The 13906-nt window shown below is 38.8% G+C and overlaps 1 long non-coding RNA gene across 1 annotated transcript; it reads left to right on the top strand.

The window, feature by feature from the left end:
- The first annotated feature begins 2260 nt into the window (after positions 1-2260).
- LOC142169937 (uncharacterized) lies at positions 2261-3357 on the top strand. Its single transcript, XR_012699567.1, has 2 exons — positions 2261-2419; positions 3064-3357. It is a non-coding gene; the product is annotated as an uncharacterized LOC142169937 (long non-coding RNA).
- The last annotated feature ends 10549 nt before the right edge of the window (positions 3358-13906 follow it).

The raw sequence follows: 13906 nt of genomic DNA, 5'->3' as shown, positions 1-13906 counted from the left end.
ATGGGTTCCAAAGATGGTACAAACAAGCTTCAGATTTCAGGTATAGGTCAAACACCGAGTTCGAAGTCATTATCGAGCTCGGGTCCGAATCGAACTATGATGAGATGATTTCGAGCTTAAGGGGCAGAGGCCAACCGATACCGAGCCCAAATCATCACCTGATCCCGGGTCCACATCGAGCTCTAGAAGCAATACCGACCAATGCCGAGGCCGATCGTGCTCGAGCTCACAGACAAGAGCCGTTGGAAACACACTAAGGGAGAGAATCTCAGCGAAAATTAGGGAAAAGCTGATTTATCATGGGTTCTCCATTATGTATTTTTAATTATATCTAAAGTAGGATCCTCCACTATAAAGAGGATGACTACATTTCTGTAGAAGGCCGTTTTTCTTTGCTTACATTGTAACTAAAGCACCATACACTCCTATATTGAAGAGTTGTTTCGTCAATTTTCATACATTGATTCATCTTGATTAGTCCTAAAAATAATCTTCTTTCCAACTTTGTTTATTTTGTATCCATATTTAAGATTTCTATTTATCTTTACGATTTGTATTAAGCTCTATTACATATCTTTAGAACTACGTACAAATTCAATTCTATCCGTTTTTCGGATAAACACCACAAAATGAAGTCTGAGGAGTACGCAAATTTTATCCCTACTTTGCGAAATTAAAGATAGAGACTCATGAGAAACACATGCAGAAATTGTGTTGAAAGACAACAGAACCACATATAATTAATTGATTGAATGAAACTAAAGTTTGTAATAAAGTTTTGTCGATTGAATGAAACGGATAGGTCCGGTGGGTTTTAGGTAATAAAGTTTGTAATAAAGGTTGGGGCTGAATTATAAACTGTAAAAGATTAAAGCAAATTGCGCAAAAATAAAAAAGTTTCCAACAGTCACAATTTCATTGAAATAGACGTGCCTTAATTTTTTTAATATTACTGTACAATAAATTACGTCGAGAAAATAATCGAGACTGAAAAATATTACAATAATCGTAGTATTTGATTTCAAATATTTGAGTGTACAATATCTATAAATCCTCTGATTTTTCTTTCCAATAGTAAATAAATTCAAGGGTCTTTGAGCTTGATCTTGAATCTATATTTGTTTCCACGAACGATGATCTTGAATTCAACTAGCACGAACTTTGATTTGAACTCGTACTCTTTGAATCTTGACTTGTTCTTCGTTCTTGAGCTTAAACTTGAACTTGATTGCTTGAAGCTTGAAACTTGTAGAGAAATTTACGGCGTTTGATCCACGAGTTCTCTCTTGCTTCTTGTTATAACTTCTGGTGTCTTTTTTGGGTTATGAAGACCCCTATTTATAGTTGTAGAAGGGAAGAGTTATGATAAGAACAAACTCTTTCTGACAAATCAAATCGAAGTGTGACAAGACAACATTTAATTGGCCAGAACATCTCACTTGCACACGTGACGCGATTTCATTAGCTTTTTAATGTGACTTGGCATGTCTTGTCATTTTGACACATGGCATGATCTCATTGGCTCTTCTGTTTGACTTGGCGTGCCACGTCATTTGACACGGGGCACCAAATTGGGCCTCTAGGAAGATGATATCCTGGGCTTAATGAAGTGGGCTCATCACTTTAGCCCAATTAAATGGGCTACCCATTTAATTGAGACTTATTTATTTAATCAATATATGTTGAACTTATATAACTAATATAATTATATAACCCAATAAATTTATTTGAACTAATATATCTTGAATTTAAAATATAGTCTAAATTATTTTATAGATTTAATTTCAATAAAATTTATATGCCTACAAATACCCCTACTTCAAGACTCGCTTGAAGTGCGAATTTATTAAATCTCAAGGCGAGGCTCTGAAGTACTGATAAATTAGCGTCGGATCAAATATCCTCGAAACAGGTATTTTCGAGGTTCATTTGTGTTGTATAAATTATGCCTTAAAATAATTTGACTTGAGAATTTAACATTAGCTCATGCTGGATCCGCGTTGATTGGGGTACCTTTGATACTTGAATTTAATGCTGCTCGAAAATTCCAATTCTTTCACAATTTAAGAAAGAATCTTTCCATTTGTAATGCCCAGCAGATTGACACGTTAAGTCTTTAGTTGTCTCCATGTGACAACTTCAAATACAATTTATATTCTTTGTCAGAGTGCTTTAGTTGTTTATCAGAATTTACACCACCACTACTCGTGCACATTCCTTAGGAGCGCCGCCTCAATAGACTCAAATCCTTTTCGGGGATGGACTACGAATATCCCACATCGAAACAAATCTTTGACTGCCGACCTCCGTCGTCTATAAATACACCTTTCTTTCTATTAGTACCAATTTCAGTACCAATTTCACCGTTTGCAAATTGGTTTGAGTCTACTTTTAACGATTTGGAGGTATTGACGCGAAGGTAATTTTTTCTTCTTTTCTTGTGCTTTTTTTCTTTTGTCGTTTTTTTGTAGGTCAAACAAGAAGGATGTGTTCTTATTTAATGAGATGATCCATGCATGAAGAAGGCAATCTGAGAGTGTGAAGGGATGGGTACTCATCCCTGCTCGACTATCAGAGAGATTACTCTCAATGTGGCTCGACTATCGGAGAGATTACTCTCAAAATAATCCGACTATCGGAGAGATTACTCTCAATATGACTCGACTATCAGATAGATTACTCTCAAAATGACCCGACTATCAGAGAGATTACTCTCAATGTGACTCGACTATCGGATATATTACTCTCAAAATGACTCGACTATCGGAGAGATTACTCTCAATGTGGCTCGACTATCGGAGATACTACTCTCAAAATGACCCGACTATCGGAGAGATTACTCTCAATGAAAATTATAGTTCCTTTTAAGGACAAACCTATGAAGATGCCAACTTAAGGTACAAAGGGACTTGTATGTCCACCTTAAGATTGGAAAGTTATAAAGTTTCAACTCGAAGACGACATCGACTTGAACACTTAGAAAACTTTAAAGATTTGGCAGACTTTGGAGACTTCAACTTGAAGAGTGGTTGACTTTTAAAATTCAACTTGAAAAATTAGCAGACTTGAAGACTTTAACTTGAAGATATGGAGGGCTTAAACAAGACTTGAAGACCGAGGGACTTGAAGATTTCAACTTGGAGACTTGGAGGGCTTAAATATTTCAACTTGAATAGTGGCGAACGTGAAGACTTCAACTTGAAGATCGACAAACTTGAAGATTTCAACTTGGGACTTCAACTTAAAGACCGACGGACTTGAAGATTTCAACTTGGAGACTTCGAGGGCTTAAATATTTCAGCTTCTCTTTTGCTTTACATTGTCCGACTTTTATCTTAGTCGCATAATTTTCAGCTTTACGCGCTTGTAACAAAAGATTCATATCTTGTCGTGGGAGAGTCCAAATAACGAACCGTTTGATTTTTCGAATATTAGACTTCAATATCTAAAATATACCCAAAACTTAGAATCAAACACCTTCAAAATCGCTCCAGATAATATATATTTTTTTGAAACCAACTTTAGATTCCACCACGTTGAAAATTTTAGATTTGCGCAGTCTCACCAAAAAAAATTATATCATGGTGTAGAAAAGTCAAAATCACTAACCATTTGATTTTTTGAAAGCGTAACTTGCAAATCTATAACATATCCAAAATGCAAGATTTAATTCCTTAATGATAATTTCATATAATAGTTCGAAATCAATATTAAATTCTGATGCGACGACGGTTTCAGATTTGCATGACTTCACCAAAACTTTTGTATCTTGATGTAGGAACGTCAAAATCACGAACCATTTAATCTATTGGAAACTTAACTTCCAAATATATAACATATCCAAAATACAAGATTTAATGCCTTAAGTATAGTTTCAGATAATATTTCGAAGTCAATACTAAATTCTGACACACCGACAATTGCAGATTTGCGCGACTTCGCCAAAGATTTTGTATCTTGAAGTAGGGATGTCGAAATCACGAACCACTTGATTTATTGGAAATTAAACTTCAAAATCTAAAACATATTCAAAATGTAAAATTTAATGCCTTAAGGATAGTTTCAGATGATAGTTCGAAGTCGACTTTGGTTTCTGATATGCCGACAGTTCCAAATTAGCGCGACTTCACCAAACTTTTTGTATCTTGGTGTGGAAGCCTCGAGATTGTAAGACCTTTTTAATTGTCAGAAATTGAAATTCAAAAATTTCATTCTCGCCAAATATCCTGGGTTCAAATCTCACTGAATTTGAAACGTCGTGAAGGTACACCAAAAACTTGAAGGTTTGACGAATATGAAGGCATAGCGAATTCCCGGACTTCAATGAAAATGCTTGGCAGCCTCCTAAAAGATATTAATTATTTTATTGAAGACACCAATTTACCATAGCGGCTTACCCCCTTTAAATCAAATGGGATCCAAAGTTTAACAGAAGAATAGTATCTCAGATCGATTTTCAAGTGCTCAAATTAGCGCGACTTCACCAAACTTTTTGTATCTTGGTGTGGAAGTCTCGAGATTGTAAGACCTTTTTAATTGTTAGAAATTGAAATTCAAGAACTTCATTCTCGCCAAATATCTTGGGTTCAAGTCTCACTGAATATGAAACGTCGTGAAGGTACACCAAAAACCTGAAGGTTTGACGAACATGAAGGCATAACGAATCCCCTGACTTCAATGCAAATGCTTGGCAGCCTCCTAAAAGATATTAATCATTTTATTGAAGACACCAATTTACCATAGCGACTTGCCCCCTTTAAATCAAATGGGATCCAAAGTTTAACAGAAGAATAGTATCTCAGATCGATTTTCAAGTGCTCAAATTAGCGCGACTTCACCAAACATTTTGTATCTTGGTGTGGAAGTCTCGAGATTGTAAGACCTTTTTAATTGTCAGAAATTGAAATTCAAGAACTTCATTCTCGCCAAATATCTTGGGTTCAAGTCTCACTGAATATGAAACATCGTGAAGGTACACCAAAAACCTGAAGGTTTGACGAACATGAAGGCATAACAAATCCCCTGACTTCAATGCAAATGCTTGGCCGCCTCCTAAAAGATATTAATCATTTTATTGAAGACACCAATTTATCATAGCGGCTTGCCCCCTTTAAATCAAATGGGATCCAAAGTTTAACAGAAGAATAGTATCTCAGCTCGATTTTAAAGTGCTGATTGAATGGATTGCATTCCATCGTACTTTATTTGGACAATGATTGGGGGATTATGTATCTTTTGAACTTATGCGACTAAACTCATAATGAAACTCTAAGCTGCTTACGTACCTCGGTGAAGAGGATTAAGTCATACCGTAGTTCAGAATGGGTGATTTTCTTTTTTATTTTTTTTTATGTCCTAACTTTTGCCTAGGCCGCCTCTTTCGAGGTTTTTCAACCTAGCATACTTTTTTTTTGTGTGGGCCGTATACAGTTTAGACTCATGCGGGCCAGGAGTGTAGGAACATACAATTTAGGCTCATACGTCAAGTAGTGTTGCAACTTCAAGGATAATACTTCTTCAAAAACTTGCCAGTGATAGGGCCGATTCTCATGCCATCTGCATCAACCAGCTTGTAAGCCCCAATTGAGTAAGCTTCTTGTATGACATATGGCCCATCCCATTTTGAAGTGAACTTCCCTACAAGTTTATGGGAAGTAATAATGGGTCTTCGTATGGCAAGGACTTGATCTCCTACTTGAAAGGATCTCGGGCGAACTCTTTTATTGAAGGCGCGAGACAATCGAGCTTGATAACATTCAAGACTCTATTAAGCTTCCAACCTCTTCTCATCAAGAGCCTCCAACTCTGCTAATCGAAGTCGAGCATTTTCTTCATTAGTGATCCTTTCTTGAATAGTCAGTCATAATGAAGGTATTTGATGCTCGAGTGGCAAGGCAACTTCGACTCCATAAATGAGCGAATAAGGATTCACTTGTGTTGGTGTGCGGTGAGTCGTCCTATATGCCCATATAGCTTCTTCTATACGGTCATTCCAATCTCGTTTGGATTTGGAGATGACTTTCTTTAACAAGTTGCATAGAGTTTTGTTGAATGCCTCAGCTAGACCATTGGCGGCAGCATTGTACATCGAAGAGTTACGTTGCTTGAAGCCAAAGAGATCACAGATCTTGTTCATCAACCTATTATCGAATGGCTTTCCATTATCCATTATTATGTAACGAGGAATGCCAAAGCGATAGATTATGTTTACTCGGATGAAACTTACAATATTTTCCTTCTTTACCTCCTTAAGAGCAACAACTTCAGCCCATTTTGAGAAGTAATCAGTTCCAGCCAAGATGTATAGGTGCCCACCAGAGGACTTTGGCAGTGGTCCAACAACATCCAATCCCCAAGCGTCAAACGACCAGGATGCCATAGTCGGGTGCAACATTTCAGGAGGTCGATGAATAAAATTCTCATGGAATTAACAAGCCTTGTATCTTCGAGCATAGTCCAAGCAATCTTTTACCATATCCCAGAATGTGCCATTTGGCCAATAATATCCCATCCTTTTTATATCGAAGTGGAGCTTTGGTCAAGACTGGTGTGACCCACATATCCCAGAATGTGCCTCTTACAAATCTTGGAGTGCTTCTTCTTCCTCTAAGAATCGCAAGAGTACTCCCTCGAATGACCTTCTGTATAGAGTATCTTTGTAGTAAAGGAAGCGAGGTGCACGACGACGGATTTCAGTCCTTCTCCTCGGATTTTCTGGAAGTATCCCAAAGCATAAGTAGTCGATAATGGGTTGTTGCCATTTTTCTTTCTCAACTTCAGAAACAGCGACAAGATGCTTGGATTCATTTTCTTCACCTTCAACCTCATTTGGCGGCGATACTACCCATTTTTGGCAGACAGTAACTTGCGCTTGATCAGGTAAGGTTAACGATGAAGCTAGGGCAGCTAAAGCATCAGCCTTCTTATTTTCTTTCCATGGCACATGCTGAATAGTCACATCACCGAGCCACCCCAATAATTTTTTAGTGTAATCATAATATGGGCATAGTTCAGGCTTCTTGACCTCATAACTACCTAAAAGCTGATTGACCACTAACTGAGAGTTACCAAAGACTTGCAATTGTAACCGCTTCATTTCGACAGCCATTTCAAGCCCAAGTATTAATGCTTGATACTCAGCAACGTTGTTAGAGCATAGTTGCATCAACGTAAAAGAGTAGGGCAGAACTTCACCTTGAGAAGTGACAAATACTACACTAGCACCAGCTCCTCCGCGATGTACAACACCATCAAAGTACATCTTCCATGGAGGCTGAACCTCTATAACCATTGCGTCCTCATCAGGTAGTTCGTCAGTTAGCTCCCAATCATCAGGTATAGGGTGATCTGCTAAGAAGTCCGCTAACGCTTATCCTTTTATAACCTTTTGAGGAATGTACACGATTTTAAATTGTTGAAACTGGAGGTACCACCTTGCTTGTTGATCACTAAGGACAGGTTTTGACATCATGAACTTGATGGGATTTTCTCTAGAAACCAAACGAACGACATGAGCTTGAAAGTAGTGCTTCAACTTTTGGATTGCGAAGACTAGCGCCAAACATAACTTTTCAATTGACGAATAATTCAGCTCATTTGGTGTCATCATCCTGCTCAAGTAGTAAATTGAGTTTTCTTTCCCTTCACTATTTTCTTGGGCCAACATCACTCCAACAGACCTTTCTTGTGCTGAAATGTATAGTATTAGCGGCTTATAAGTATAGGGGCTGCCAAAACTGGAGGCTTCATCAAGTAGGATTTAATCCTCTCAAAGGCATTGCTATATGCTTGGTCCCATTTTAAAGGGACACCTTTCTTCATAAGGCGACTGAATGGTTAACACCTCCCTGTTTGGTTTGAGATGAATCTCCTAAGGTACGCTAACTTTTCTTGCAGACTTTTCAATTCGTGAATATCCCGAGGCTGAGGCATTTTCAAGATTGCATATACTTTGGCTTGATCAATTTCAATCCCTCGATATCGGATGATGAAACCAAGGAACTTTTCGGAAGTAACTCCAAAGGGGCATTTCAATGAATTCATCCTAAGTTGGTACCTCAGGAGCAACTCAAACACCATTCTCAAGTCTTTCAAGTGGTCGCCTCTCTTTCTTGATTTTACCACCAAGTCGTCCACATAACATTCGACATTTTTGTGTAGAAGGTCGTCAAAAATATTCTGCATAGCCCTTTGATAAGTAGCACCAGCGTTCTTCAAGCCAAAATGCATTACCCTGCAGCAATAAATACCCTTGGGGGTGCGGAATGTAGTATGCTCTTCATCTTTTGGTGCCATGCAAATTTGGTTATAGCCTGACGAACCATCCATAAATGACATTGCCTCATACCCAGTAGTAGCATCGATCATCAGCTCTGGAATAGGAAGCGAGAATTCATCTTTGGGACACACATTGTTGAGATCCCTGAAGTCGACGCACACTCGAATCTGGCCATTCTTCTTCCTTACAAGGACAATACTTGAAAACCATGTTGGGTATTTAACTTCACTAATAAATCCAGCTTCAATGAGTTTGTTAACTTCGGTTTCAATCAGGGGAATCAAGTTCGGCCTAAAGCGCCTTTGACTTTGCTTAACAGGACGAGCGCCATTCTTGACTGCAAGGTGATGGACTGCTACTTTAGGTTCCAAGCCAGACATTTCTTTGTAACTCCAAGCAAAGACATCCCTAAACTCCTTGAGTAACTAAATATAAATGCTTTCTTCATCAACTTCTAGTAAAGCACTTAGGTAGGTGGGTCTTGGTTCTTCATCAGTGCCAGGTTAACTTCTTTTAAGGCATCAATCGTTGCCTTCACCCCTTCTTTAAGTTCCGGCGGAGCATCTTTTGCATCTTCATCTTCATTAGGGTCTCCATCGTTGAAGGATATGTGATAACATGGTGAAACATCCTTCAATTCTGCATTATCCTCCATTGAATATGGAACACCATTCTCGCCTTGTACAGTAACATGATACGAAGAACCCACACTTTCTTCATCTTCGTCACGTTCCTTAGTGTAGACGACAGTATATGGCTTTACCTTCAGTACTTCTTTACATGAAACCATAAGTTTTGTTTGTTGCCTCATTCTAGAAGGAACCAAACTTTGGAAATCCTTAGAGATCTTCTGGATTTTGGGAGAAATGGGTGTTCTTATGCTTTGAAAATTTCTCTGGAAGTTGTTCCCCTTCTTTAATGGACCCAATCTCTCAAACACGGAAGTCCTCACGGTTGATTTTCTAAGTCGATCAAAGACAGAAGGCTTGTTAGAAATGGCAAATTCATCTTCTACAGTGATATAATTATTGCTCGCCCTTATTATGGAGATGCGCACTGATGACGGTTGCTTGTATCCCAAACCTTCACGTGGTTGTCTCGTCGCAGCTTCTGATGGTAGCTTCCCTAACTTTGATGGCTCATTAGGATTGTATCCAGCTTTTTCAAATAGCCTGTAAGCGTTAGGATCAAAACCTTCATTTGTTCGCTTTGTAGGGAGTGCCACATTCTGCAAACGATTTTGGGCCACAAACCTTGCAAGCGGCATTGAGGACGACTTTACTGCCTCAATTCGTTTGACTGGAAGAGTTAACCCCTTTAGCATGTTAGTTTGGAGATTAGATGATTCACCTTCATCTTTCTTCTTTTTAGGGACGTATTGGAGTGGAGGATTAACTTTCTTGCCGTGAGACATAATATTCCCTTTATGAGACTTATTTGGGCTGGTGTGTACCTTCTCAGCAACAACTTTGGTTTTGTCAGCAACCACCTCAGCTCTCTTAGTCGTGGACTCATCATCCTTGTCATTCATGACATCATCCACTTTTAGCTCCTTCACAATGCGGTTCTTCAAGTAGAACTTTGCATCAGCGAAGTGTGACTCAGCCTCGGTGAATTGCTTGTCATCAACAATTATCTTCTTCTCGACTTCACCTTCGTAGTATTTCAAACATTGATGGTAGGTATATGGAACCACTTTATTCTCACGTATCCAAGGCCTTCCAAGCAAGACATTGTATGAAGTCTTTGTATCGATCATATGCAGCCATGCACTTGATTGCATATCTTCAATGATGATTTCCAGCCTGATCGTGCCTATGGCTCTTTGCCCCCCTTGGTTGAATCCTTGGATCATCACATGACTTTCTGTGAGTTCGTTCATGGGAATACCAAGTTCTTTCACAGTGCGAATTGGTAAAATGTTCACTGAGGATCCTCCATCAACCAAAATTCGATTTACCCTTTCATCATATATATAGCCAACCAGGTACAATGGGCGGTTATGAAGAGTGTCACCTAGCAGAAGATCATCATTTGTGAACGTGACTTTTTTCGCACAAGCATTAACTTCTTGAGGAGTGGACTCGATGAGCTTTTCCGAAAATGGTGCCAACGGTAGGTCATCACTTTTTTCTTTCCCTTCGTCACCATGGCAACAAGAGGCATCGTTACCCCCATGGGAAATCTTCATGCGGAACCAACTTGGTAAAAACTCCTCCAAGGTCACTGGATTTTGTGACTTTTGAGAGTGGTGCACCTCCACTTTTGCTTTCTTTAAGTGCTTAACCGGATTCCATCTCCTTGGTCTTTTTACCATCATTTTCCTTATTGGTTGTTCTACTGATTCTTTTCGTGGTCTCCTTCTGTGGTGCCTACGATGAGTCACCAACGTCTAACCTTCATCATCATCACGTTGATTGACTTCAGCTTTGTCGTTCTCCAGTAATTCTTCATCTTTACTTTCTTTAAAATCACATAATTCATCCTGACTGAATGAGCCAAAGGTGATAAAGACTTGGTTTGCGCTTGCTTTCTCATCTTCAAGCACGATCTTCTTTTCGCGAGCCAAGTCCATAACTTTGTCCTTGAAGACAAAGCACTTTTCCAGAGGGTGGCTAACAAGTCGATGGTATTTGCAGTAATTTGGGTTATTTGTTTTCCCAGCTTCACTTGGTCGCTTCATCTCCGGAAGCTCAATGAGATTTAACTCGAGGAGTTCTTCAAAAATAGCTGGCACATCAGAATCCATAAATGGGTAATCTTTCTCTTGTATTTCTTTTAGAGTAAATTTTCCACTTGGCTTATCTTGAAAAGAAATGGATTTCATACTCTGCTTCTTGCTCACCTTCGTCCTGAACTTTACATGTGATGTGTTGACATTCATAGCTTCTTTGATTTTAGGCTTGGGTACGAACTTGCCCCACTTTCTGACTTCTTGCTTGTCGTTCCCCTTGCGAGGTTCATAGATGGGTAGCCTTTCATTTCCAGCAGAGGCCATGCTCAATTCTATGTCATGGGCACGAGTTGCAAGTTCTTCAAATGTGCTAGGCTTGATACCTTGCAAGATGTAGCGCAATCCCCAATGCATGCCTTGGATGCACATCTCTATGCCCGAAGCTTCACTAAGCCTATCTTTGCAGTTGAGGCTTGCATTCCTCCAACGATTGATAAAGTCGATAACTGGTTCACCCTTTCGTTGACGAGTATTTGTAAGTTCTATCATACTCACAATACATCACGTGCTATAAAAGCGATTAAGGAATTCTTGCTCTAGTTGATCCCAGCTACTGTTTGACAAGGTAATCTCCATAAGTCCCAGCGTTATTGTATGTCTCAACGAAGTGTGCCACATGTTGCTTTGGATTGCCTTTACCATCAAACTGTTGAAACTTTAGAGGTTGATAGCCAGCAGGCATCTTCAACATATCGATCCTTGCAGTGTACGGCTTTGCGTACGTAAGGGAGGACTTGGCAGCAACTTCATATTTATTCTTAATAGTTCCTTCAATGAACTCCTTCAGTTGATCGATGAGAATTATCCCTTCAGATGAGACAGGGATAGCCTTAGCGGATGCTACTCGTATCGGGGGAGAATCAATCTCTGGAACTTCTGGGAGCTTGCCAGGTGCATGGGTGGATTATTCTTCCATCAAGATTCCCACCCTGTCTGTTAGGTTGTCAATTCTAGCATCTTGATTTTGCATGCACTTGGTCAAGCCAGCGATTGCTTCCGTCAAGTTCGCCAACTGCTCTTCCACATATGAAGTGTTTGTCACCATAGCTTGTATGATTGTTGTAGATGATGGGGAGTAACATGGATTGTCACACAGATTGATTCTCGAATGGCTCACGCTACGCGGTGTAAGTGCGGAGGATCCATCACCTGAAGCATTATCATCTTCCTTCACAGTCGAGTTCTCGGATCCGGGGAGGTCAAGCAGAGCAAGAGTTTTCATCATCTTTTCAGCAACATCGCTTCCTCCTTTGGGTACGTTTGTGGAAAATCTTGCTCCTTTTGAGGATGAAGATCCAAAAACAGGGGTTGATGCGGACTGCACTTAGGGTGCTTGTTGTCCTAACAAGCTTGCTTTGCTCCTCGTAACTGGTCCAAAGCTTCCAAAGGTAACATCGAGGATGCTTTCCACATCAGCATAGAACCTGGAATTAGCAGCCTTGGTGGAAGTTGAACTGGAGTTGATTTTCTTTGAAGCCATTTCAATGTTCTTGAACTTTGGTGATTTGAAAAGTTGAGATGAGAGGTAGAGATTGTCCCACTGGGCGTGCCAGAATTTGTAGACAATAAATTGCGTTGAGAAAATAATTGAGACTGAAAAATATTGCAACAATCATAGTATTTGATTTCAAATATTTGAGTGTACAATCTCTATGAATCCTCTGATTCTTCTTTCCAATAATAAATAAATTCAAGGGTCTTTGAGCTTGATCTTGAATCTATATTTGTTTCCACGAACGATGATCTTGAATTCAACTAGCACGAACTTTGATTTGAACTCGTACTCCTTGAATCTTGACTTGTTCTTCGTTCTTGAGCTTGAATTTGATTTCTTGAACTTGAACTTGATTACTTGAAGCTTGAAACTTGTAGAGAAATTTGCGGCGTTTGATCCACGAGCTCTCTCTTGCTTCTTGTTATAACTTCTGGTGTCTTTTCTGGGTTATGAAGACCCCTATTTATAGTTGTAGGAGGAAAGAGTTATGATAAGAACAAACTCTTTCTGACCAATCAAATCGAAGTATGACAAGGCCGCATTTGATTGGTTAGAACATGTCACTTAACTTTTTAATGTGACTTGGCATGCCTTGTCATTTTGACACATAGCATGATCCCATTGGCTTTTCTGTTTGACTTGGCGTGCCACGTCATTTGACACGTGGCACCAAACTGGGCCTCTAGAAAGATGATATCTTGGGCTTAATGAAGTGGGCTCATCACTTTAGCCCAATTAAATGGGCTAGCCCAATAGATTAAGACTTATTTATTTAATCCATATATGTTGGACTTATATAATTAATCTAATTATATAACCAAATAAATTTATTTGAACTAATATATCTTGAATTTAAAATATAGTCCAAATTATTTTACGGATTTAATTCCAATAAAATTTATATGCTTACAATTACTATTTGGAATTTGAAATCCAATTTTTTTTTTTTAACTGAAATTTGAAAAAAAAAGACCTTTTTGGAGAGAGGGTGTGGGGTGGGTAGGCATGGGGTGTGGGGTAGGTGGGTGTGAGGGTGTGGGGTGGGGAAGATTGAGAAGGAGTTTTGGAAAATATTTTCCCTCTCTTGATAAGGAAAATATTTTTCTCCAATTGGAGAAAAATGAGTTCATAAGGAAAATATTTTCCAAAACATTTAAGCCAACCAAACATGAAAAAATTGGATACCAAACACACTCTAAATCAACTAAAATTTTCCTTTTATAATTCAAAATCCTAATATTTAGGATCAAATATAAGAACTAATTTTGACATTATTTCAAAGTTTCACAACTAAATGTTAGATTTGCATTCAAGGCACTAAAGTCAAAAATAAAGAACTGCTACTACTTTTTAATTTGAGGAAAAGAACTACTATTTTTGGTTCTTTCATTTATTTATT

The sequence above is a fragment of the Nicotiana tabacum genome, chromosome 15, assembly GCF_000715075.1.
Source record: "Nicotiana tabacum cultivar K326 chromosome 15, ASM71507v2, whole genome shotgun sequence".
Classification (NCBI taxonomy): Eukaryota; Viridiplantae; Streptophyta; class Magnoliopsida; order Solanales; family Solanaceae; genus Nicotiana; species Nicotiana tabacum.
The sequence above is the reverse complement of the archived record's forward strand: the minus strand, read 5'-3'. Positions and strand labels throughout refer to the sequence as shown.